We start from the raw sequence: 24,517 nt of genomic DNA on the forward strand, positions 1-24,517 counted from the left end.
TAACCGAAAGGTTGGAGGTTCGAGCCCACTCGGTGGTGGTGCGGCGCTTTTTTTCCTTTGGGCTGATAGCTCTGAAGAAATGTTCTGACGGGGGGGAGAGTGGAGCACGACTGTCTCCGTGGCGCAATTGGCTGGCGCGATCGGCTGTTAACCGAAAGGTTGGAGGTTCGAGCCCACTCGGTGGTGGTGCGGCGCTTTTTTTTCTTTGGGCTGAGTGCTTTGAAGATATGTTGTGATGGTGGTGAGAGTGGAGCAGGACTGTCTCCGTGGCGCAATTGGCTAGCGAGATCGGCTGTTATCCGACAGGTTCGAGGTTCAAGCCCTCCCGGGAGTGGTGTGTTGCTTTTTTCTTTGCGCTGATAGCTTTGAAGATATGTTCTGATGGTGGTGGGAGTGGAGCACGACTGTCTCCGTGGCGCAATCGGCTAGCGCGTTCGGCTGTTAACCGAAAGGTTGGAGGTTCGAACCCTCCCGGGAGTGGTGTGTTGCTTTTTTTCTTTGCCCTTATAGCTTTGAAGATATGTTCTGATGGTGGTGAGAGTGGAGCACGACTGTCTCCGTGGCGTAATTGGCTAGCGTGATGGGCTGTTAACTGAAAGGTTGGAGGTTCGAGCCCACCCGATGGTGGTGCGGCGCTTTTTTTTCTTTGGGCTGATAGCTCTGAAGAAATGTTCTGACGATGGTGAGAGTGGAGCAGGACTGTCTCCGTGGCGCAATTGGCTAGCGCGATTGGCTGTTAACCGAAACGTTGGAGGTTCGAGCCCACCCGATGGTGGTGCGGCGCTTTTTTTTCTTTGGGCTGATAGCTCTGAAGAAATGTTCTGACGGTGGTGAGAGTGGAGCCGGACTGTCTCCGATGCGGAAGTGGCTAGCGCGATCGGCTGTTAACCGAAATGTTGGAGGCTCGAGCCCTCCCGGGAGTGGTGTGTTGCTTTTTTCTTTGCGCTGATAGCTTTGGAGATATGTTCTGTTGGTGGTGAGAAAGGAGCATGACTCTCTCCGTGGCGCAATTGGCTAGCGCGATTGGCTGTTATCCGAAACGTTGGAGGTTCGAGCCCACCCGATGGTGGTGCGGCGCTTTTTTTCCTTTGGGCTGATAGCTCTGAAGAATTGTTCTGACGGTGGTGAGAGTGGAGCGCGACTGTCTCCTTGGCGCAATTGGCTAGCGCGATCGGCTGTTAATCGAAAGGTTGGAGGTTCGAGCCCTACCGGGAGTGGTGTGTTGCTTTTTTCTTTGCGCTGATAGCTTTGAAGATATGTTCTGATGGTGGTGAGAGTGGAGCACGACTCTCTCCGTGGCGCAATTGGCTAGCGCGATGGGCTGTTAACTGAAAGGTTGGAGGTTCGAGTCCACCCAGTAATGGTATGTTGCTTTTTTTTCTTTGGGCTGATAGCTTTAAAGATATGTTCTGATGGTGGTGGGAGTGGAGCAGGACTGTCTCCATGGCGCAATTGGCTAGCGCGATCGGCTGTTAACCGAAAGTTTGGAGGTTCCAGCCCACCTGGTGGTGGTGCGGCGCTTTTTTTCTTTGGGCTGTTAGCTCTGAAGAAATGTTCTGACGGTGGTGAGAGTGGAGCACGACTGTCTCCGTGGCACAATTGGCTAGCGCGATTGGCTGTTAACCGAAAGGTTGGAGGTTCGAGCCCACCCGATGGTGGTGCGGCGCTTTTTTTCTTTTGGCTCATAGCTCTGAAGAAATGTTCTGACGGTGGTGAGAGTGGAGCACGACTGTCTCCTTGGCGCAATTGGCTAGCACGTTCGGCAGATAACCGAAAGGTTGGAGGTTCGAGCCCACTCGGTGGTGGTGCGGCGCTTTTTTTTCTTTGGGCTGATACCTTTGAAGATATGTTCTGATGGTGGTGAGAGTGGAGCAGGACTGTCTCCGTGGCGCAATTGGCTAGCGAGATCGGCTGTTAACCGAAAGGTTCGAGGTTCAAGCCCTCTCGGTAGTGGTGTGTTGCTTTTTTCTTTGCGCTGATAGCTCTGAAGAAATGTTCTGTTGGTGGTGAGAGTGGAGCACGACTTTCTCCGTTGCGCAATCGGCTAGCGCGATCGGGTGTTAACCAAAAGGTGGGAGGTTCGAGCCCACCCGGTGGTGGTGCGGCGCTTTTTTTTCTTTGGGCTGATAGCTCTGGAGAATTGTTCTGACGGTGGTGAGAGTGGAGCACGACTGTCTCCTTGGCGCAATTGGCTAGCGAGATCGGCTGTTAACCTAAAGGTTGGAGGTTCGAGCCCTCCCGGGAGTGGTGTGTTGCTTTTTTCTTTGCGCTGATAGCTTTGAAGATATGTTCTGATGGTGGTGAGAGTGGAGCACGACTGTCTCCGTGGCGTAATTGGCTAGCGCAATGGGCTATTAACCGAAAGGTTGGACGCTCGAACCCACCCGGTGGTGGTGCGGCACTTTTTTTCCTTTGGGCTTATAGCTCTGAAGAAATGTTCTGACGGTGGTGAGAGTGGAGCACGACTGTCTCCGTGGCGCAATTGGCTAGCGCGATGGGCTATTAACCGAAAGGTTGGAGGTTCGAGCCCACCCGGTGGTGGTGCGGCGCTTTTTTTTCTTTGCCCTGATAGCATTGAAGATATGTTCTGTTGGTGGTGAGAAAAGAGCACGACTCTCTGCGTGGCGCAATTGGCTAGCGCGATCGGCTGTTAACCGAAAGGCTGGAGGTTCGAGCTCTCCCGGGAGTGGTGTGTTGCTTTTTTTTGCGCTGATAGCTTTGAATATATGTTCTGATGGTGGTGGGAGTGGAGCACGACTGTCTCCGTGGCGCAATCGGCTAGCGTGATCGGCTGTTAACCGAAAGGTTGGAGGTTCGAGCCCACTCGGTGGTGGTGCGGCGCTTTTTTTCCTTTGGGCTGATAGCTCTGAAGAAATGTTCTGACGGGGGGGAGAGTGGAGCACGACTGTCTCCGTGGCGCAATTGGCTGGCGCGATCGGCTGTTAACCGAAACGTTGGAGGTTCGAGCCCACTCGGTGGTGGTGCGGCGCTTTTTTTTCTTTGGGCTGAGTGCTTTGAAGATATGTTGTGATGGTGGTGAGAGTGGAGCAGGACTGTCTCCGTGGCGCAATTGGCTAGCGAGATCGGCTGTTAACCGACAGGTTCGAGGTTCAAGCCCTCCCGGGAGTGGTGTGTTGCTTTTTTCTTTGCGCTGATAGCTTTGAAGATATGTTCTGATGGTGGTGGGAGTGGAGCACGACTGTCTCCGTGGCGCAATCGGCTAGCGCGTTCGGCTGTTAACCGAAAGGTTGGAGGTTCGAACCCTCCCGGGAGTGGTGTGTTGCTTTTTTTCTTTGCCCTTATAGCTTTGAAGATATGTTCTGATGGTGGTGAGAGTGGATCACGACTGTCTCCGTGGCGCAATTGGCTAGCGCGATGGGCTGTTAACTGAAAGGTTGGAGGTTCGAGCCCACCCGATGGTGGTGCGGCTCTTTTTTTTCTTTGGGCTGATAGCTCTGAAGAAATGTTCTGACGATGGTGAGAGTGGAGCAGGACTGTCTCCGTGGCGCAATTGGCTAGCGCGATCGGCTGTTAACGGAAAGGTTGGAGGTTCGAGTTCTCCCGGGAGTGGTGTGTTGCTTTTTTTTGCGCTGATAGCTTTGAAGATATGTTCTGATGGTGGTGGAAGTGGAGCACGACTATCTCCGTGGCGCAATTGGCTAGCGCGATCGGCTGTTAACCGAATAGTTGGAGGTTCAAGCCCACCCGGTGGTTGTGCGGCGCTTCTTTTTCTTTGGGCTGATAGCTCTGAAGAAATGTTCTGACGGGGAGGAGGGTGGACCACGACTGTCTCCGTGGCGCAATTGGCTGGCGCGATCGGCTGTTAACCGAAAGGTTGGAGGTTCGAGCCCACTCGGTGGTGGTGCGGCGCTTTTTTTTTCTTTGGGCTGATAGCCTTTGGGATATGTTCTGATGTTGGTGAGAGTGGAGCAGGACTGTCTCCGTGGCGGAATTGGCTAGCGAGATCGGCTGTTAACCGAAAGGTTCGAGGTTCAAGCCCTCCCGGGAGTGGTGTGTTGCTTCTTTCTTTGCGCTGATAGCTTTGAAGATATGTTCTGTTGGTGGTGAGAGTGGAGCACGACTCTCTCCGTTGCACAATTGGCTAGCGCGATCGGGTGTTAACCAAAAGGTTGGAGGTTTGAGCCCACCCGGTGGTGGTGCGGCGCTTTTTTTCCTTTGGGCTGATAGCTCTGAAGAATTGTTCTGACGGTGGTGAGAGTGGAGCATGACTGTCTCCTTGGCGCAATTGGCTAGCGCGATCGGCTGTTAACCGAAAGGTTGGAGGTTCGAGCCCTACCGGGAGTGGTGTGTTGCTTTTTTCTTTGCGCTGATAGCTTTGAAGATATGTTCTGATGGTGGTGAGAGTTGAGCACGACTCTCTCCGTGGCGCAATTGGCTAGCGCGATGGGCTGTTAACTGAAAGGTTGGAGGTTCGAGTCCACCCAGTAATGGTATGTTGCTTTTTTTTCTTTGGGCTGATAGCTTTAAAGATATGTTCTGATGGTGGTGAGAGTGGAGCAGGACTGTCTCCATGGCGCAATTGGCTAGCGCGATCGGCTGTTAACCGAAAGTTTGGAGGTTCCAGCCCACCTGGTGGTGGTGCGGCGCTTTTTTTTTCTTTGGGCTGTTAGCTCTGAAGAAATGTTCTGACGGTGGTGAGAGTGGAGCACGACTGTCTCCGTGGCGCAATTGGCTAGCGAGATCGGCTGTTAACCGAAAGGTTCGAGGTTCAAGCCCTCTCGGTAAGGGTGTGTTGCTTTTTTCTTTGCGCTGATAGCTCTGAAGAAATGTTCTGTTGGTGGTGAGAGTGGAGCACGACTTTCTCCGTTGCGCAATCGGCTAGCGCGATCGGGTGTTAACCAAAAGGTTGGAGGTTCGAGCCCACCCGGTGGTGGTGCGGCGCTTTTTTTTCTTTGGGCTGATAGCTCTGGAGAATTGTTCTGACGGTGGTGAGAGTGGAGCACGACTGTCTCCTTGGCGCAATTGGCTAGCGCGATCGGCTGTTAACCTAAAGGTTGGAGGTTCGAGCCCTCCCGGGAGTGGTGTGTTGCTTTTTTCTTTGCGCTGATAGCTTTGAAGATATGTTCTGATGGTGGTGAGAGTGGAGCACGACTGTCTCCGTGGCGTAATTGGCTAGCGCAATGGGCTATTAACCGAAAGGTTGGACGCTTGAACCCACCCGGTGGTGGTGCGGCACTTTTTTTCCTTTGGGCTTATAGCTCTGAAGAAATGTTCTGACGGTGGTGAGAGTGGAGCACGACTGTCTCCGTGGCGCAATTGGCTAGCGCGATGGGCTATTAACCGAAAGGTTGGAGGTTCGAGCCAACCCGGTGGTGGTGCGGCGCTTTTTTTTCATTGCCCTGATAGCATTGAAGATATGTTCTGTTGGTGGTGAGAAAAGAGCACGACTCTCTCCGTGGCGCAATTGGCTAGCGCGATCGGCTGTTAACCGAAAGGCTGGAGGTTCGAGCTCTCCCGGGAGTGGTGTGTTGCTTTTTTTTGCGCTGATAGCTTTGAATATATGTTCTGATGGTGGTGGGAGTGGAGCACGACTGTCTCCGTGGCGCAATCGGCTAGCGTGATCGGCTGTTAACCGAAAGGTTGGAGGTTCGAGCCCACTCGGTGGTGGTGTGGCGCTTTTTTTCCTTTGGGCTGATAGCTCTGAAGAAATGTTCTGACGGGGGGGAGAGTGGAGCACGACTGTCTCCGTGGCGCAATTGGCTGGCGCGATCGGCTGTTAACCGAAAGGTTGGAGGTTCGAGCCCACTCGGTGGTGGTGCGGCGCTTTTTTTTCTTTGGGCTGAGTGCTTTGAAGATATGTTGTGATGGTGGTGAGAGTGGAGCAGGACTGTCTCCGTGGCGCAATTGGCTAGCGAGATCGGCTGTTATCCGACAGGTTCGAGGTTCAAGCCCTCCCGGGAGTGGTGTGTTGCTTTTTTCTTTGCGCTGATAGCTTTGAAGATATGTTCTGATGGTGGTGGGAGTGGAGCACGACTGTCTCCGTGGCGCAATCGGCTAGCGCGTTCGGCTGTTAACCGAAAGGTTGGAGGTTCGAACCCTCCCGGGAGTGGTGTGTTGCTTTTTTTCTTTGCCCTTATAGCTTTGAAGATATGTTCTGATGGTGGTGAGAGTGGAGCACGACTGTCTCCGTGGCGTAATTGGCTAGCGCGATGGGCTGTTAACTGAAAGGTTGGAGGTTCGAGCCCACCCGATGGTGGTGCGGCGCTTTTTTTTCTTTGGGCTGATAGCTCTGAAGAAATGTTCTGACGATGGTGAGAGTGGAGCAGGACTGTCTCCGTGGCGCAATTGGCTAGCGCGATTGGCTGTTAACCGAAACGTTGGATGTTCGAGCCCACCCGATGGTGGTGCGGCGCTTTTTTTTCTTTGGGCTGATAGCTCTGAAGAAATGTTCTGACGGTGGTGAGAGTGGAGCCGGACTGTCTCCGATGCGGAAGTGGCTAGCGCGATCGGCTGTTAACCGAAATGTTGGAGGTTCGAGCCCTCCCGGGAGTGGTGTGTTGCTTTTTTCTTTGCGCTGATAGCTTTGGAGATATGTTCTGTTGGTGGTGAGAAAGGAGCATGACTCTCTCTGTGGCGCAATTGGCTAGCGCGACCGGCTGTTAACCAAAAGGTTGGAGGTTCGAGCCCACCCGGTGGTGGTGCGGCGCTTTTTTTCTTTGGGCTGATAGCTCTGAAGATATGTTCTGGTGGTGGTGAGAGTGGAGCGGGACTGTCTCCGTTACGCGATTCTCTAGCGCGATCGGCTGTTAACCGAAAGGTTGGAGGTTCGAGCCCACCCGGTGGTGGTGCGGCGCTTTTTTTTCTTTCGTCTAATAGCTTTGAATATATGTTCTGATGGTGGTGTGAGTGGAGCAGGACTGTCTCCGTGGCGCAATTTGCTAGCGCGATCGGCTGTTAACAGAAAAGTTGGAGGTTCGAGCCCTCTCGGGAGTGGTGTGTTGCTTTTTCTTTGCGCTTATAGCTTTTGTTCTGATGGTGGTGAGAGTGGAGCATGACTGTCTCCGCGGCGCAATTGGCTAGCGCGATCGGCTGTTAACCGAAAGGTTCGAGGTTCAAGCCCTCCCGGGAGTGGTGTGTTCTTTTTTCTTTGCGCTGATAGCTTTGAAGATATGTTCTGTTGGTGGTGAGAAAGGAGCACGACTCTCTCCGTGGCGCAATTGGCTAGCGCGATCGGCTGTTAACGAAAAGGTTGGAGGTTCGAGCCCACCCGGTGGTGGTGCGGCGCTTTTTTCCTTTGGGCTGATAGCTCTGAAGAAATGTTCTGACGGCAGTGAGAGTGGAGCAGGACTGTCTCCGTGGCGCAATTGGCTAGCGCGATGGGCTGTTAACCGAAAGGTTGGAGGTTCGAGCCCACCCGAAGGTGGTGCGGCGCTTCTTTTTCTTTGGGCTGATAGCTCTGGAGAAATGTTCTCACGGTGGTGAGAGTGGAGCATGACTGTCTCCTTGGCGCAATTGGCTAGCGCGAGCGGCTGTTAACCGAAAGGTTGGAGGTTCGAGCCCTCCCGGGAGTGGTGTGTTGCTTTTTTCTTTGTGCTGATAGCTTTGAAGATATGTTCTGATGGTGGTGAGAGTCTAGCACGACTGTCTCCGTGGAGTAATTGGCTAGCGCGATGGGCTATTAACCGAAATGTTGGACGCTCGAGCCCACCCGGTGGTGGTGCGGCGCTTTTTTTCCTTTGGGCTGATAGCTCTGAAGAAATGTTCTGACGGTGGTGAGAGTGGAGCATGACTGTCTCCGTGGCGCAATTGGCTAGCGTGATCGGCTGTTAACTGAAAGGTTGGAGGTTCGAGCCCTCCCGGGAGTGGTGTGTTGCTTTTTTTCTTTGGGCTGATAGCTTTGAAGATATGTTCTGATGGTGGTGAGAGTGGAGCAGGGCTGTCTCTGTGGCGCACTCGGCTAGCGCGATCGGCTGGTAACCGAAAAGTTGGAGGTTCGAGCCCACGCGGTGGTGGTGCGGTGCTTTTTTTTCTTTGGGCTGATAGCTTTGAAGATATTTGTGATGGTGGTGAGAGTGGAGCACGACTGTCTCCGGGCACAGTTGGCTAGCGCGATGGGCTGTTAACTGAAAGGTTGGAGGTTCGAGCCCTCCCAGGTGTGGTGTGTTGCTTTTTTTTGTTTTGACTGATAGCTTTGAAGATATGTTTTGATGGTGGTGAGAGTGGAGCACGACTGTCTCCGTGGAGTAATTGGCTAGCGCGATGGGCTATTAACCGAAATGTTGGACGCTCGAGCCCACCCGGTGGTGGTGCGGCGCTTTTTTTCCTTTGGGCTGATAGCTCTGAAGAAATGTTCTGACGGTGGTGAGAGTGGAGCATGACTGTCTCCATGGCGCAATTGGCTAGTGCGATCGGCTGTTAACCGGAAGGTTGGAGGTTCGAGCCCACCCGGTGGTGGTGCGGCGCTTTTTTTTCTTTGGGCTGATAGCTCTGAAGAAATGTTCTGACGGTGGTTAGAGTGGAGCACGACTGTCTCCGTGGCGCAATTGGCTAGCGCGATTGGCTGTTAACCGAAACGTTGGAGGTTCGAGCCCACCCGATGGTGGTGCGGCGCTTTTTTTTCTTTGGGCTGATAGCTCTGAAGAGACGTTTAGACGGTGGTGAGAGTGGAGCATGACTGTCTCCATGGCGCATTTGGCTAGCGCGATCGGCTGTTAACCGAAAGGCTGGAGGTTCGAGCTCTCCCGGGAGTGGTGTGTTGCTTTTTTTGCGCTGATAGCTTTGAAGATATGTTCTGATGGTGGTGAAAGTGGAGCACGACTGTCTCCGTGGCGTAATTGGCTAGCGCGATGGGCTATTAACCGAAAGGTTGGACGCTCGAGCCCACCCGGTGGTGGTGCGGCACTTTTTTTCCTTTGGGCTGATAGCTCTGAAGAAATGTTCTGACGGTGGTGAGAGTGGAGCATGACTGTCTCCGTGGCGCAATTGGCTAGCGCGATCGGCTGTTAAGCGAAAGGTTGGAGGTTCGAGCCTTCCCGGGAGTGCTGTGTTGCTTTTTTTTCTTTGGGCTGATAGCTTTGAAGATATGTTCTGATGGTGGTGAGAGTGGAGCAGGACTGTATACGTGGCGCAATCGGCTAGCGCGATCGGCTGGTTACCGAAAGGTTGGAGGTTCGAGCCCACCCGTTGGTGGTGCGGCGCTTTTTTTTCTTTAGGCTCATAGCTCTGAAGAAATGTTCTGACGGTGGTGAGAGTGGAGCACGACTGTCTCCGTGGCGCAATTGGCTAGCGTGATTGGCTGTTAACCGAAACGTTGGAGGTTCGAGCCCACCCGATGGTGGTGCGGCGCTTTTTTTTCTTTGGGCTGATAGCTCTGAAGAAATGTTCTGACGGTGGTGAGAGTGGAGCCGGACTGTCTCCGTTACGCGATTCTCTAGCGCGATCGGCTGTTAACCGAAAGGTTGGAGGTTCGAGCCCACCCGGTGGTGGTGCGGCGCTTTTTTTTCTTTCGTCTGATAGCTTTGAATATATGTTCTGATGGTGGTGAGAGTGGAGCAGGACTGTCTCCGTGGCGTAATTGGCTAGCGCGATCGGCTGTTAACAGAAAAGTTGGAGGTTCGAGCCCTCTCGGGAGTGGTGTGTTGCTTTTTTCTTTGCACTTATAGCTTTTGTTCTGATGGTGGTGAGAGTGGAGCATGACTGTCTCCGCGGCGCAATTGGCTAGCGCGATCGGCTGTTAACCGAAAGGTTCGAGGTTCGAGCCCTCCCGGGAGTGGTGTGTTGCTTTTTTCTTTGCGCTGATAGCTTTGGAGATATGTTCTGTTGGTGGTGAGAAAGGAGCATGACTCTCTCTGTGGCGCAATTGGCTAGCGCGATCGGCTGTTAACCAAAAGGTTGGAGGTTCGAGCCCACCCGGTGGTGGTGCGGCGCTTTTTTTCTTTGGGCTGATAGCTCTGAAGATATGTTCTGGTGGTGGTGAGAGTGGAGCGGGACTGTCTCCGTTACGCGATTCTCTAGCGCGATCGGCTGTTAACCGAAAGGTTGGAGGTTCGAGCCCACCCGGTGGTGGTGCGGCGCTTTTTTTTTCTTTCGTCTAATAGCTTTGAATATATGTTCTGATGGTGGTGAGAGTGGAGCAGGACTGTCTCCGTGGCGCAATTTGCTAGCGCGATCGGCTGTTAACAGAAAAGTTGGAGGTTCGAGCCCTCTCGGGAGTGGTGTGTTGCTTTTTCTTTGCGCTTATAGCTTTTGTTCTGATGGTGGTGAGAGTGGAGCATGACTGTCTCCGCGGCGCAATTGGCTCGCGCGATCGGCTGTTAACCGAAAGGTTCGAGGTTCAAGCCCTCCCGGGAGTGGTGTGTTCTTTTTTCTTTGCGCTGATAGCTTTGAAGATATGTTCTGTTGGTGGTGAGAAAGGAGCACGACTCTCTCCGTGGCGCAATTGGCTAGCGCGATCGGCTGTTAACGAAAAGGTTGGAGGTTCGAGCCCACCCGGTGGTGGTGCGGCGCTTTTTTCCTTTGGGCTGATAGCTCTGAAGAAATGTTCTGACGGTAGTGAGAGTGGAGCAGGACTGTCTCCGTGGCGCAATTGGCTAGCGCGATGGGCTGTTAACCGAAAGGTTGGAGGTTCGAGCCCACCCGAAGGTGGTGCGGCGCTTCTTTTTCTTTGGGCTGATAGCTCTGGAGAAATGTTCTCACGGTGGTGAGAGTGGAGCATGACTGTCTCCTTGGCGCAATTGGCTAGCGCGAGCGGCTGTTAACCAAAAGGTTGGAGGTTCGAGCCCTCCCGGGAGTGGTGTGTTGCTTTTTTTTCTTTGCGCTTATAGCTTTGAAGATATGTTCTGATGGTGGTGAGAGTGGAGCACGACTATCTCCGTGGCGCAATTGGCTAGCGCGATGGGCTGTTAACCGAAAGGTTGGATGTTCGAGCCCACCCGATGGTGGTGCGGCGCTTTTTTTTCTTTGGGCTGATAGCTTTGAAGAAATGTTCTGACGGTGGTGAGAGTGGAGCATGACTGTCTCCGTGGCGCAATTGGCTAGCGTGATCGGCTGTTAACTGAAAGGTTGGAGGTTCGAGCCCTCCCGGGAGTGGTGTGTTGCTTTTTTTCTTTGGGCTGATAGCTTTGAAAATATGTTCTGATGGTGGTGAGAGTGGAGCAGGGCTGTCTCTGTGGCGCACTCGGCTAGCGCGATCGGCTGGTAACCGAAAAGTTGGAGGTTCGAGCCCACGCGGTGGTGGTGCGGTGCTTTTTTTTCTTTGGGCTGATAGCTTTGAAGATATTTGTGATGGTGGTGAGAGTGGAGCACGACTGTCTCCGGGCACAGTTGGCTAGCGCGATGGGCTGTTAACTGAAAGGTTGGAGGTTCGAGCCCTCCCAGGTGTGGTGTGTTGCTTTTTTTTGTTTTGACTGATAGCTTTGAAGATATGTTTTGATGGTGGTGAGAGTGGAGCACGACTGTCTCCGTGGAGTAATTGGCTAGCGCGATGGGCTATTAACCGAAATGTTGGACGCTCGAGCCCACCCGGTGGTGGTGCGGCGCTTTTTTTCCTTTGGGCTGATAGCTCTGAAGAAATGTTCTGACGGTGGTGAGAGTGGAGCATGACTGTCTCCATGGCGCAATTGGCTAGTGCGATCGGCTGTTAACCGGAAGGTTGGAGGTTCGAGCCCACCCGGTGGTGGTGCGGCGCTTTTTTTTCTTTGGGCTGATAGCTCTGAAGAAATGTTCTGACGGTGGTTAGAGTGGAGCACGACTGTCTCCGTGGCGCAATTGGCTAGCGCGATTGGCTGTTAACCGAAACGTTGGAGGTTCGAGCCCACCCGATGGTGGTGCGGCGCTTTTTTTTCTTTGGGCTGATAGCTCTGAAGAGACGTTTAGACGGTGGTGAGAGTGGAGCATGACTGTCTCCATGGCGCATTTGGCTAGCGCGATCGGCTGTTAACCGAAAGGCTGGAGGTTCGAGCTCTCCCGGGAGTGGTGTGTTGCTTTTTTTGCGCTGATAGCTTTGAAGATATGTTCTGATGGTGGTGAAAGTGGAGCACGACTGTCTCCGTGGCGTAATTGGCTAGCGCGATGGGCTATTAACCGAAAGGTTGGACGCTCGAGCCCACCCGGTGGTGGTGCGGCACTTTTTTTCCTTTGGGCTGATAGCTCTGAAGAAATGTTCTGACGGTGGTGAGAGTGGAGCATGACTGTCTCCGTGGCGCAATTGGCTAGCGCGATCGGCTGTTAAGCGAAAGGTTGGAGGTTCGAGCCTTCCCGGGAGTGCTGTGTTGCTTTTTTTTCTTTGGGCTGATAGCTTTGAAGATATGTTCTGATGGTGGTGAGAGTGGAGCAGGACTGTATCCGTGGCGCAATCGGCTAGCGCGATCGGCTGGTTACCGAAAGGTTGGAGGTTCGAGCCCACCCGTTGGTGGTGCGGCGCTTTTTTTTCTTTAGGCTCATAGCTCTGAAGAAATGTTCTGACGGTGGTGAGAGTGGAGCACGACTGTCTCCGTGGCGCAATTGGCTAGCGTGATTGGCTGTTAACCGAAACGTTGGAGGTTCGAGCCCACCCGATGGTGGTGCGGCGCTTTTTTTTCTTTGGGCTGATAGCTCTGAAGAAATGTTCTGACGGTGGTGAGAGTGGAGCCGGACTGTCTCCGTTACGCGATTCTCTAGCGCGATCGGCTGTTAACCGAAAGGTTGGAGGTTCGAGCCCACCCGGTGGTGGTGCGGCGCTTTTTTTTCTTTCGTCTGATAGCTTTGAATATATGTTCTGATGGTGGTGAGAGTGGAGCAGGACTGTCTCCGTGGCGTAATTGGCTAGCGCGATCGGCTGTTAACAGAAAAGTTGGAGGTTCGAGCCCTCTCGGGAGTGGTGTGTTGCTTTTTTCTTTGCACTTATAGCTTTTGTTCTGATGGTGGTGAGAGTGGAGCATGACTGTCTCCGCGGCGCAATTGGCTAGCGCGATCGGCTGTTAACCGAAAGGTTCGAGGTTCGAGCCCTCCCGGGAGTGGTGTGTTGCTTTTTTCTTTGCGCTGATAGCTTTGGAGATATGTTCTGTTGGTGGTGAGAAAGGAGCATGACTCTCTCTGTGGCGCAATTGGCTAGCGCGATCGGCTGTTAACCAAAAGGTTGGAGGTTCGAGCCCACCCGGTGGTGGTGCGGCGCTTTTTTTCTTTGGGCTGATAGCTCTGAAGATATGTTCTGGTGGTGGTGAGAGTGGAGCGGGACTGTCTCCGTTACGCGATTCTCTAGCGCGATCGGCTGTTAACCGAAAGGTTGGAGGTTCGAGCCCACCCGGTGGTGGTGCGGCGCTTTTTTTTTCTTTCGTCTAATAGCTTTGAATATATGTTCTGATGGTGGTGAGAGTGGAGCAGGACTGTCTCCGTGGCGCAATTTGCTAGCGCGATCGGCTGTTAACAGAAAAGTTGGAGGTTCGAGCCCTCTCGGGAGTGGTGTGTTGCTTTTTCTTTGCGCTTATAGCTTTTGTTCTGATGGTGGTGAGAGTGGAGCATGACTGTCTCCGCGGCGCAATTGGCTCGCGCGATCGGCTGTTAACCGAAAGGTTCGAGGTTCAAGCCCTCCCGGGAGTGGTGTGTTCTTTTTTCTTTGCGCTGATAGCTTTGAAGATATGTTCTGTTGGTGGTGAGAAAGGAGCACGACTCTCTCCGTGGCGCAATTGGCTAGCGCGATCGGCTGTTAACGAAAAGGTTGGAGGTTCGAGCCCACCCGGTGGTGGTGCGGCGCTTTTTTCCTTTGGGCTGATAGCTCTGAAGAAATGTTCTGACGGTAGTGAGAGTGGAGCAGGACTGTCTCCGTGGCGCAATTGGCTAGCGCGATGGGCTGTTAACCGAAAGGTTGGAGGTTCGAGCCCACCCGAAGGTGGTGCGGCGCTTCTTTTTCTTTGGGCTGATAGCTCTGGAGAAATGTTCTCACGGTGGTGAGAGTGGAGCATGACTGTCTCCTTGGCGCAATTGGCTAGCGCGAGCGGCTGTTAACCAAAAGGTTGGAGGTTCGAGCCCTCCCGGGAGTGGTGTGTTGCTTTTTTTTCTTTGCGCTTATAGCTTTGAAGATATGTTCTGATGGTGGTGAGAGTGGAGCACGACTATCTCCGTGGCGCAATTGGCTAGCGCGATGGGCTGTTAACCGAAAGGTTGGATGTTCGAGCCCACCCGATGGTGGTGCGGCGCTTTTTTTTCTTTGGGCTGATAGCTTTGAAGAAATGTTCTGACGGTGGTGAGAGTGGAGCAGGACTGTCTCCGTGGCGCAATTGGCTAGCGCGATCGGCTGTTAACCGAAAGGCTGGAGGTTCGAGCTCTCCCGGGAGTGGTGTGTTGCTTTTTTTGCGCTGATAGCTTTGAAGATATGTTCTGATGGTGGTGAAAGTGGAGCACGACTGTCTCCGTGGCGTAATTGGCTAGCGCGATGGGCTATTAACCGAAAGGTTGGACGCTCGAGCCCACCCGGTGGTGGTGCGGCACTTTTTTTCCCTTGGGCTGATAGCTCTGAAGAAATGTTCTGACGGTGGTGAGAGTGGAGCATGACTGTCTCCGTGGTGCAATTGGCTAGCGCGATCGGCTGTTAAGCGAAAGGTTGGAGGTTCGAGCCCTCCCGGGAGTGGTGTGTTGCTTTTTTCTTTGCGCTGATAGCTTTGAAGATATGTTCTGATGGTGGTGAGAGTGGAGCACGACGTTCTCCGTGGCGTAATTGGCTAGCGCGATGGGCTATTAACCGAAAGGTTGGACGCTCGAGCCCACCCGGTGGTGGTGCGGCGCTTTTTTTCCTTTGGGCTGATAGCTCTGAAGAAATGTTCTGACGGTGGGGAGAGTGGAGCATGACTGTCTCCGTGGCACAATTGGCTAGCGTGATCGGCTGTTAACTGAAAGGTTGGAGGTTCGAGCCTTCCCGGGAGTGCTGTGTTGCTTTTTTTTCTTTGGGCTGATAGCTTTGAAGATATGTTCTGATGGTGGTGAGAGTGGAGCAGGGCTGTATCCGTGGCGCAATCGGCGAGCGCGATCGGCTGGTTACCGAAAGGTTGGAGGTTCGAGCCCACCCGGTGGTGGTGCGGCGCTTTTTTTTCTTTAGGCTCATAGCTCTGAAGAAATGTTCTGACGGTGGTGAGAGTGGAGCACGACTGTCTCCGTGGCGCAATTGGCTAGCGTGATTGGCTGTTAACCGAAACGTTGGAGGTTCGAGCCCACCCGATGGTGGTGCGGCGCTTTTTTTTCTTTGGGCTGATAGCTCTGAAGAAATGTTCTGACGGTGGTGAGAGTGGAGCCGGACTGTCTCCGTTACGCGATTCTCTAGCGCGATCGGCTGTTAACCGAAAGGTTGGAGGTTCGAGCCCACCCGGTGGTGGTGCGGCGCTTTTTTTTCTTTCGTCTGATAGCTTTGAATATATGTTCTGATGGTGGTGAGAGTGGAGCAGGACTGTCTCCGTGGCGTAATTGGCTAGCGCGATCGGCTGTTAACAGAAAAGTTGGAGGTTCGAGCCCTCTCGGGAGTGGTGTGTTGCTTTTTTCTTTGCACTTATAGCTTTTGTTCTGATGGTGGTGAGAGTGGAGCATGACTGTCTCCGCGGCGCAATTGGCTAGCGCGATCGGCTGTTAACCGAAAGGTTCGAGGTTCAAGCCCTCCCGGGAGTGGTGTGTTCTTTTTTCTTTGCGCTGATAGCTTTGGAGATATGTTCTGTTGGTGGTGAGAAAGGAGCACGACTCTCTCCGTGGCGCAATTGGCTAGCGCGATCGGCTGTTAACCAAAAGGTTGGAGGTTCGAGCCCACCCGATGGTGGTGCGGCGCTTTTTTCTTTTGGCTGATAGCTCTGAAGAAATGTTCTGACGGTGGTGAGAGTGGAGCGTGACTGTCTCCTTGGCGCAATCGGCTAGCACGTTCGGCAGTTAACCGAAAGGTTGGAGGTTCGAGCCCACGCTGTGGTAGGGCGGTGCTTTTTTTCCTTTGGGCTGATAGCTTTGAAGATATGTTGTGATGGTGGTGAGAGTGGAGCACGACTGTCTCCGTGGCGTAATTGGCTAGCGCGATGGGCTGTTAACTGAAAGGTTGGATGTTCGAGCCCACCCGATGGTGGTGCGGCGCTTTTTTTTCTTTGGGCTGATAGCTCTGAAGAAATGTTCTGACGATGGTGAGAGTGGAGCAGGACTGTCTCCGTGGCGCAATTGGCTAGCGCGTTCGGCTGTTAACCGAAAGGTTGGAGGTTCGAGCTCTCCCGGGAGTGGTGTGTTGCTTTTTTTTGCGCTGATAGCTTTGAAGATATGTTCTGATGGTGGTGGAAGTGGAGCACGACTATCTCCGTGGCGCAATTGGCTAGCGCGATCGGCATTTAACCGAATAGTTGGAGGTTCAAGCCCACTCGGTGGTGGTGCGGCGCTTTTTTTTCTTTGGGCTGATAGCCTTTAAGATATGTTCTGATGGTGGTGAGAGTGGAGCAGGACTGTCTCCGTGGCGCAATTGGCTAGCGAGATCGGCTGTTAACCGAAAGGTTCGAGGTTCAAGCCCTCCCGGGAGTGGTGTGTTGCTTTTTTCTTTGCGCTGATAGCTTTGAAGATATGTTCTGTTGGTGGTGAGAGGGGAGCACGACTCTCTCCGTTGCGCAATTGGCTAGCGCGATCGGGTGCTAACCAAAAGGTTGGAGGTTTGAGCCCACCCAGTGGTGGTGCGGCGCTTTTTTTCCTTTGGGCTGATAGCTCTGAAGAAATGTTCTGACGGTGGTGAGAGTGGAGCATGACTGTCTCCGTGGCGCGATTGGCTAGCGCGATCGGCTGTTAACTGAAAGGTTGGAGGTTCGAGCCCTCCCGGGAGTGGTGTGTTGCTTTTTTTTCTTTGGGCTGATAGCTTTGAAGATATGTTCTGATGGTGGGGAGAGTGGACCAAGACTGTCTCCGTGGCGCAATCGGCTAGCGCAATCAGCTGGTAACCGAAAGGTTGGAGGTTCGAGCCCACGCGGTGGTGGTGTGGTGCTTTTTTTTCTTTGGGCTGATAGCTTTGAAGATATGTTGTGATGGTGGTGAGAATGGAGCACGACTGTCTCCGTGGCGCAATTGGCTAGCGCGATGGGCTGTTAACTGAAAGGTTGGAGGTTCGAGCCCTCCCAGGAGTGGTGTGTTGCTTTTTTTTCTTTGGGCTGATAGCTTTGAAGATATGTTCTGATGGTGGTGAGAGTGGAACAGGACTGTCTCCATGGCGCAATTGGCTAGCGCGATCGGCTGTTAACCGAAAGGTTGGAGGTTCGAGCCCACCCGGTGGTGGTGCGGCGCTTTTTTTTGGGGGGGGGGGCTCATAGCTCTGAAGAAATGTTCTGACGGTGGTGAGAGTGGAGCACGACTGTCTCCGTGGCGAAATTGGCTAGCGCGATTGGCTGTTAACCGAAACGTTGGAGGTTCGAGCCCACCCGATGGTGGTGCGGCGCTTTTTTTTCTTTGGGCTGATAGCTCTGAAGAAATGTTCTGACGGTGGTGAGAGTGGAGCGGGACTGTCTCCGATGCGGAAGTGGCTAGCGCGATCGGCTGTTAACCGAAATGTTGGAGGTTCGAGCCCTCCCGGGAGTGGTGTGTTGCTTTTTTCTTTGCGCTGATAGCTTTGGAGATATGTTCTGTTGGTGGTGAGAAAGGAGCACGACTCTCTCCGTGGCGCAATTGGCTAGCGCGATCGGCTGTTAACCAAAAGGTTGGAGGTTCGAGCCCACCCGGTGGTGGTGCGGCGCTTTTTTTCTTTGGGCTGATAGCTCTGAAGATATGTTCTGGTGGTGGTGAGAGTGGAGCGGGACTGTCTCCGTTACGCGATTCTCTAGCGCGATCGGCTGTTAACCGAAAGTTTGGAGGTTCGAGCCCACCCGGTGGTGGTGCGGCGCTTTTTTTCTTTCGTCTGATAGCTTTGAATATATGTTCTGACGGTGGTGAGAGTGGAGCATGACTGTCTCCGTGGCGCGATTGGCTAGCGCGATCGGCTGTTAACTGAAAGGTTGGAGGTTCGAGCCCTCCCGGGAGTGGTGTGTTGCTTTTTTTTCTTTGGGCTGATAGCTTTGAAGATATGTTCTGATGGTGGTGAGAGTGGACCAAGACTGTCTCCGTGGCGCAATCGGCTAGCGCAATCAGCTGGTAACCGAAAGGTTGGAGGTTCGAGCCCACGCGGTGGTGGTGTGGTGCTTTTTTTTCTTTGGGCTGATAGCTTTGAAGATATGTTGTGATGGTGGTGAGAATGGAGCACGACTGTCTCCGTGGCGCAATTGGCTAGCGCGATGGGCTGTTAACTGAAAGGTTGGAGGTTCGAGCCCTCCCAGGAGTGGTGTGTTGCTTTTTTTTTCTTTGGGCTGATAGCTTTGAAGATATGTTCTGATGGTGGTGAGAATGGAACAGGACTGTCTCCATGGCGCAATTGGCTAGCGCGATCGGCTGTTAGCCGAAAGGTTGGAGGTTCGAGCCCACCCGGTGGTGGTGCGGCGCTTTTTTTTGGGCTCATAGCTCTAAAGAAATGTTCTGACGGTGGTGAGAGTGGAGCACGACTGTCTCCGTGGCGCAATTGGCTAGCGCGATTGGCTGTTAACCGAAACGTTGGAGGTTCGAGCCCACCCGATGGTGGTGCGGCACTTTTTTTTCTTTGGGCTGATAGCTTTGAAGAATTGTTCTGACGGTGGTGAGAGTGGAGCCGGACTGTCTCCGATGCGGAAGTGGCTAGCGCGATCGGCTGTTAACCGAAATGTTGGAGGTTCGAGCCATCCCGGGAGTGGTGTGTTGCTTTTTTTTTGCGCTGATAGCTTTGGAGATATGTTCTGTTGGTGGTGAGAAAGGAGCACGACTCTCTCCGTGGCGCAATTGGCTAGCGCGATCGGCTGTTAACCAAAAGGTTGGAGGTTCGAGCCCACCCGGTGGTGGTGCGGCGCTTTTTTTCTTTGGGCTGATAGCTCTGAAGATATGTTCTGGTGGTGGTGAGAGTGGAGCGGGACTGTCTCCGTTACGCGATTCTCTAGCGCGATCGGCTGTTAACCGAAAGGTTGGAGGTTCGAGCCCACCCGGTGGTGGTGCGGCGCTTTTTTTCTTTCGTATGATAGCTTTGAATATATGTTCTGATGGTGGTGAGAGTGGAGCATGACTGTCTCCGTGGCGCAATTGGCTAGCGCGATCGGCTGTTAACAGAAAAGTTGGAGGTTCGAGCCCTCCCGGGAGTGGTGTGTTGCTTTTTTCTTTGCGCTGATAGCTTTGGAGATATGTTCTGTTGGTGGTGAGAGTGGAGCATGACTGTCTCCATGGCGCAATTGGCTAGCGCGATCGGCTGTTAACCGAAAGGTTGGAGGTTCGAGCCCTCCCAGGAGTGGTGTGTTGCTTTTTTCTTTGCGCTGATAGCTTTGAAGATATGTTCTGATGGTGGTGAGAGTGGAGCACGACTGTCTCCGTGGCGTAATTGGCTAGCGCGATGGGCTATTAACCGAAATGTTGGACGCTCGAGCCCACCCGGTGGTGGTGCGGCGCTTTTTTTCCTTTGGGCTGATAGCTCTGAAGAAATGTTCTGACGGTGGTGAGAGTGGAGCATGACTGTCTCCGTGGCGCAATTGGCTAGCGTGATCGGCTGTTAACTGAAAGGTTGGAGGTTCGAGCCCTCCCGGGAGTGGTGTGTTGCTTTTTTTCTTTGGGCTGATAGCTTTGAAGATATGTTCTGATGGTGGTGAGAGTGGAGCAGGACTGTCTCTGTGGCGCACTCGGCTAGCGCGATCGGCTGGTAACCGAAAGGTTGGAGGTTGGAAGCCACGCGGTGGTGGTGCGGTGCTTTTTTTTCTTTGGGCTGATAGCTTTGAAGATATTTGTGATGGTGGTGAGAGTGGAGCACGACTGTCTCCGTGGCACAGTTGGCTAGCGCGATGGGCTGTTATCTGAAAGGTAGGAGGTTCGAGCCCTCCCAGGAGTGGTGTGTTGCTTTTTTTTGTTTGGGCTGATAGCTTTGAAGATATGTTCTGATGGTGGTGAGAGTAGAGCAGGACTGTCTCCATGGCGCAATTGGCTAGCGCGATTGGCTGTTAACCGGAAGGTTGGAGGTTCGAGCCCACCCGGTGGTGGTGCGGCGCTTTTTTTTCTTTGGGCTGATAGCTCTGAAGAAATGTTCTGACGGTGGTTAGTGTGGAGCACGACTGTCTCCGTGGCGCAATTGGCTAGCGCGATTGGCTGTTAACCGAAACGTTGGAGGTTCGAGCCCACCCGATGGTGGTGCGGCGCTTTTTTTTCTTTGGGCTGATAGCTCTGAAGAAACGTTCTGATGGTGGTGAGAGTGGAGCAGGACTGTCTCCGTGGCGCAATTGGCTAGCGCGATCGGCTGTTAACCGAAAGGTTGGAGGTTCGAGCTCTCCCGGGAGTGGTGTGTTGCTTTTTTTCTTTGCGCTGATAGCTTTGAAGATATGTTCTGATGGTGGTGGGAGTGGAGCACGACTGTCTGCGTGGCGCAATCGGCTAGCGCGATCGGCTGTTAACCAAAAGGTTGGAGGTTCGAGCCCTCCCGGGAGTGGTGTGTTGCTTTTTTTTCTTTGGGCTGATAGCTCTGAAGAAATGTTCTGATGGTGGTGAGAGTGGAGCACGACTGTCTCCGTGGCGTAATTGGCTAGCGCGATGGGCTATTAACCGAAAGGTTGGACGCTCGAGCCCACCCGGTGGTGGTGCGGCGCTTTTTTTCCTTTGGGCTGATAGCTCTGAAGAAATGTTCTGACGGTGGTGAGAGTGGAGCATGACTGTCTCCGTGGCGCAATTGGCTAGCGCGATGGGCTGTTAACTGAAAGGTTGGAGGTTCGAGCCCTCCCAGGAGTGGTGTGTTGCTTTTTTTTCTTTGGGCTGATAGCTTTGAAGATATGTTCTGATGGTGGTGAGAGTGGAACAGGACTGTCTCCATGGCGCAATTGGCTAGCGCGATCGGCTGTTAACCGAAAGGTTGGAGGTTCGAGCCCACTCGGTGGTGGTGCGGCGCTTTTTTTTTGGGGGGGCTCATAGCTCTGAAGAAATGTTCTGACGGTGGTGAGAGTGGAGCACGACTGTCTCCGTGGCGAAATTCGCTAGCGCGATTGGCTGTTAACCGAAACGTTGGAGGTTCGAGCCCACCCGATGGTGGTGCGGCGCTTTTTTTTCTTTGGGCTGATAGCTCTGAAGAAATGTTCTGACGGTGGTGAGAGTGGAGCCGGACTGTCTCCGATGCGGAAGTGGCTAGCGCGATCGGCTGTTAACCGAAATGTTGGAGGTTCGAGCCCTCCCGGGAGTGGTGTGTTGCTTTTTTCTTTGCGCTGATAGCTTTGGAGATATGTTCTGTTGGTGGTGAGAAAGGAGCACGACTCTCTCCGTGGCGCAATTAGCTAGCGCGATCGGCTGTTAACCAAAAGGTTGGAGGTTCGAGCCCACCCGGTGGTGGTGCGGCGCTTTTTTTCTTTGGGCTGATAGCTCTGAAGATATGTTCTGGTGGTGGTGAGAGTGGAGCTGGACTGTCTCCGTTACGCGATTCTCTAGCGCGATCGGCTGTTAACCGAAAGTTTGGAGGTTCGAGCCCACCCGGTGGTGGTGCGGCGCTTTTTTTTCTTTCGTCTGATAGCTTTGAATATATGTTCTGACGGTGGTGAGAGTGGAGCATGACTGTCTCCGTGGCGCGATTGGCTAGCGCGATCGGCTGTTAACTGAAAGGTTGGAGGTTCGAGCCCTCCCGGGAGTGGTGTGTTGCTTTTTTTCTTTGGGCTGATAGCTTTGAAGATATGTTCTGATGGTGGTGAGAGTGGACCAAGACTGTCTCCGTGGCGCAATCGGCTAGCGCAATCAGCTGGTAACCGAAAGGTTGGAGGTTCGAGCCCACGCGGTGGTGGTGTGGTGCTTTTTTTTCTTTGGGCTGATAGCTTTGAAGATATGTTGTGATGGTGGTGAGAATGGAGCACGACTGTCTCCGTGGCGCAATTGGCTAGCGCGATGGGCTGTTAACTGAAAGGTTGGAGGTTCGAGCCCTCCCAGGAGTGGTGTGTTGCTTTTTTTTCTTTGGGCTGATAGCTTTGAAGATATGTTCTGATGGTGGTGAGAATGGAACAGGACTGTCTCCATGGCGCAATTGGCTAGCGCGATCGGCTGTTAGCCGAAAGGTTGGAGGTTCGAGCCCACCCGGTGGTGGTGCGGCGCTTTTTTTTGGGGGGGGCTCATAGCTCTGAAGAAATGTTCTGACGGTGGTGAGAGTGGAGCACGACTGTCTCCGTGGCGCAATTGGCTAGCGCGATTGGCTGTTAACCGAAACGTTGGAGGTTCGAGCCCACCCGATGGTGGTGCGGCACTTTTTTTTCTTTGGGCTGATAGCTCTGAAGAAATGTTCTGACGGTGGTGAGAGTGGAGCCGGACTGTCTCCGATGCGGAAGTGGCTAGCGCGATCGGCTGTTAACCGAAATGTTGGAGGTTCGAGCCCTCCCGGGAGTGGTGTGTTGCTTTTTTCTTTGCGCTGATAGCTTTGGAGATATGTTCTGTTGGTGGTGAGAAAGGAGCACGACTCTCTCCGTGGCGCAATTGGCTAGCGCGATCGGCTGTTAACCAAAAGGTTGGAGGTTCGAGCCCACCCGGTGGTGGTGCGGCGCTTTTTTTCTTTGGGCTGATAGCTCTGAAGATATGTTCTGGTGGTGGTGAGAGTGGAGCGGGACTGTCTCCGTTACGCGATTCTCTAGCGCGATCGGCTGTTAACCGAAAGGTTGGAGGTTCGAGCCCACCCGGTGGTGGTGCGGCGCTTTTTTTTCTTTCGTATGATAGCTTTGAATATATGTTCTGATGGTGGTGAGAGTGGAGCAGGACTGTCTCCGTGGCGCAATTGGCTAGCGCGATCGGCTGTTAACAGAAAAGTTGAGGTTCGAGCCCTCCCGGGAGTGGTGTGTTGCTTTTTTCTTTGCGCTGATAGCTTTGGAGATATGTTCTGTTGGTGGTGAGAGTGGAGCATGACTGTCTCCTTGGCGCAATTGGCTAGCGCGATCGGCTGTTAACCGAAAGGTTGGAGGTTCGAGCCCTCCCGGGAGTGGTGTGTTGCTTTTTTCTTTGCGCTGATAGCTTTGAAGATATGTTCTGATGGTGGTGAGAGTGGAGCACGACTGTCTCCGTGGCGTAATTGGCTAGCGCGATGGGCTATTAACCGAAATGTTGGACGCTCGAGCCCACCCGGTGGTGGTGCGGCGCTTTTTTTCCTTTGGGCTGATAGCTCTGAAGAATTGTTCTGACGGTGGTGAGAGTGGAGCATGACTGTCTCCGTGGCGCAATTGGCTAGCGTGATCGGCTGTTAACTGAAAGGTTGGAGGTTCGAGCCCTCCCGGGAGTGGTGTGTTGCTTTTTTTCTTTGGGCTGATAGCTTTGAAGATATGTTCTGATGGTGGTCAGAGTGGAGCAGGACTGTCTCTGTGGCGCACTCGGCTAGCGCGATCGGCTGGTAACCGAAAGGTTGGAGGTTGGAAGCCACGCGGTGGTGGTGCGGTGCTTTTTTTTCTTTGGGCCGATAGCTTTGAAGATATTTGTGATGGTGGTGAGAGTGGAGCACGACTGTCTCCGTGGCACAGTTGGCTAGCGCGATGGGCTGTTAACTGAAAGGTAGGAGGTTCGAGCCCTCCCAGGAGTGGTGTGTTGCTTTTTTTTGTTTGGGCTGATAGCTTTGAAGATATGTTCTGATGGTGGTGAGAGTAGAGCAGGACTGTCTCCATGGCGCAATTGGCTAGCGCGATTGGCTGTTAACCGGAAGGTTGGAGGTTCGAGCCCACCCGGTGGTGGTGCGGCGCTTTTTTTTCTTTGGGCTGATAGCTCTGAAGAAATGTTCTGACGGTGGTTAGTGTGGAGCACGACTGTCTCCGTGGCGCAATTGGCTAGCGCGATTGGCTGTTAACCGAAACGTTGGAGGTTCGAGCCCACCCGATGGTGGTGCGGCGCTTTTTTTTCTTTGGGCTGATAGCTCTGAATAAACGTTCTGATGGTGGTGAGAAAGGAGCACGACTCTCTCCGTGGCGCAATTGGCTAGCGCGATCGGCTGTTAACGGAAAGGTTGGAGGTTCGAGCCCACCCGGTGGTGGTGCGGCGCTTTTTTCCTTTGGGCTGATAGCTCTGAAGAAATGTTCTGACGGTAGTGAGAGTGGAGCAGGACTGTCTCCGTGGCGCAATTGGCTAGCACGATGGGCTGTTAACCGAAAGGTTGGAGGTTCGAGCCCACCCGAAGGTGGTGCGGCGCTTCTTTTTCTTTGGGCTGATAGCTCTGGAGAAATGTTCTCACGGTGGTGAGAGTGGAGCATGACTGTCTCCTTGGCGCAATTGGCTAGCGCGAGCGGCTGTTAACCGAAAGGTTGGAGGTTCGAGCCCTCCCGGGAGTGGTGTGTTGCTTTTTTCTTTGTGCTGATAGCTTTGAAGATATGTTCTGATGGTGGTGAGAGTCTAGCACGACTGTCTCCGTGGAGTAATTGGCTAGCGCGATGGGCTATTAACCGAAATGTTGGACGCTCGAGCCCACCCGGTGGTGGTGCGGCGCTTTTTTTCCTTTGGGCTGATAGCTCTGAAGAAATGTTCTGACGGTGGTGAGAGTGGAGCATGACTGTCTCCGTGGCGCAAT

At 53.4% G+C, this 24,517-nt stretch overlaps 3 non-coding genes across 3 annotated transcripts; all 3 read left to right on the forward strand.

Moving 5' to 3' along the window:
• The first annotated feature begins 403 nt into the window (after positions 1 to 403).
• TRNAN-GUU (transfer RNA asparagine (anticodon GUU)) lies at positions 404 to 480 on the forward strand. Its single transcript has one exon. It is a non-coding gene; the product is annotated as a tRNA-Asn (tRNA).
• Positions 481 to 3,198: 2,718 nt separating this feature from the next.
• On the forward strand, positions 3,199 to 3,275 carry TRNAN-GUU (transfer RNA asparagine (anticodon GUU)). Its single transcript has one exon. It is a non-coding gene; the product is annotated as a tRNA-Asn (tRNA).
• A 2,718-nt stretch (positions 3,276 to 5,993) lies between these two features.
• TRNAN-GUU (transfer RNA asparagine (anticodon GUU)) lies at positions 5,994 to 6,070 on the forward strand. The gene has a single exon. It is a non-coding gene; the product is annotated as a tRNA-Asn (tRNA).
• Positions 6,071 to 24,517: the final 18,447 nt, after the last annotated feature.

The sequence above is a fragment of the Rhipicephalus microplus genome, unplaced genomic scaffold (assembly GCF_043290135.1).
Source record: "Rhipicephalus microplus isolate Deutch F79 unplaced genomic scaffold, USDA_Rmic scaffold_88, whole genome shotgun sequence".
NCBI lineage: Eukaryota > Metazoa > Arthropoda > Arachnida > Ixodida > Ixodidae > Rhipicephalus > Rhipicephalus microplus.